Source organism: Dendroctonus ponderosae, unplaced genomic scaffold, assembly GCF_020466585.1.
Source record: "Dendroctonus ponderosae isolate FM_Combo_2020 unplaced genomic scaffold, Dpon_F_20191213v2 Dpon_F_20191213_9, whole genome shotgun sequence".
NCBI classification, from domain to species: Eukaryota; Metazoa; Arthropoda; class Insecta; order Coleoptera; family Curculionidae; genus Dendroctonus; species Dendroctonus ponderosae.
In genome coordinates, this window is record NW_026019116.1 from 7,879,510 (window position 1) to 7,880,880 (window position 1,371).

Below are 1,371 nucleotides of genomic sequence, written 5' to 3' on the forward strand. Positions count from 1 at the left end.
CTGCTAGTTCTAGCCGTTTATCAAGCAGTTGGTCGTATTTTTCAGCTATTTCAGACCTTGTTAGAGCTTTGATTTGCATTGTTAGTCGACGTCTACTCCATGCTAGTACATAGTCAGTAGCATAGAACAAGGCTTATATATATTATATATTATAGGTCAGTAGTACACATATATGAAGACAAGGAGTACACAATAAAATATATCATAACCAATATATTACTGGCCGCGTTGCTGTGAAAGATCATGAGAAATAAAATTCGATAATCATGAATGGTTGTGCCATAGTGATTCTCTGATTAACTAACAGACGATGAGTTTGCGACGGTGCAATGCATTTTTTTTAAACACCGGTTAAGATATAATCAGTGTTTAGCTAATCAGTGTTTAAAGCGAGAATGGTGCAACCGGGGGTAAGTGTTGGAGAGTAACTAGTTGAGCAACTGACGAGTAACTCAAGTGAGTCTACAAGAGTAACGAATCCCCAGTTGGTACTGTTTTCCGCAGGATTCACCCTGTATAGTTTCCAATCGCTGAACAATCCGAATACTTAGTTTTTCCATTCTGTTGGTTTCAGCGCAATGTATCGCGCCCCTTGGAATGGAAAGCGGATTGATCCAGGACGAGGACATTTCAGCCAGTTCGTCTTTCGACTTTAAATACTTGGCTCCCCATCATGGAAGGTAAGTCGTTTCACCCAACCCACCCCCAAAGGATCATTTCGCCTTCTACGACAAAGTGCTGTTTTGGGGCAGGCCTGGGTAACACTGTTTTGAGCGCTTTTGCGTTGTTGCCGCTCTCTGAGTTAATGAGTTGTAACTCATTTATTAAAGTCATCAACTGAAAAAGTATGAAATACTTTTTTTAGCAACGTTTTACCACTTTGCCCAAACAACTAAGCAAAACAAATTTTTCCGGCGTTGCGTTGTTACTCCTAAAAATTCACCGAGTTACCCAGGCCTATTTCAGAGGGAATCGCCGTGTATAATCGTTACTACCGAAATAAAGAAGGCCCACTGGCTGAATTGTGACGTCACTTAAAGTAGTCCGACCAGGCATAACGCGTATCGGAGTATATGATGAATCAACTGTACGAATATGAATATTTTAGACAAAAATAATGACTTCAGGAATTAATATGCTTTTTGCATTGCTTGATTTAAATGATTAGCCTTTCTATTCCTAAAAAAATGAACGTATTTAACTAGCCACAAATATTTTAATTTCAGTTATAGCTTAATATTTCATGTTTCCGAAGCGTTCTAAATGTTTTAAATAGTGACGAATACAATTGCTAATAATCTACCAACTTTATTTAGTGAGAGTATCTAACTTTCTTTTATTCCCCTTTCCAATGGTGTCATTTCTTTTGCC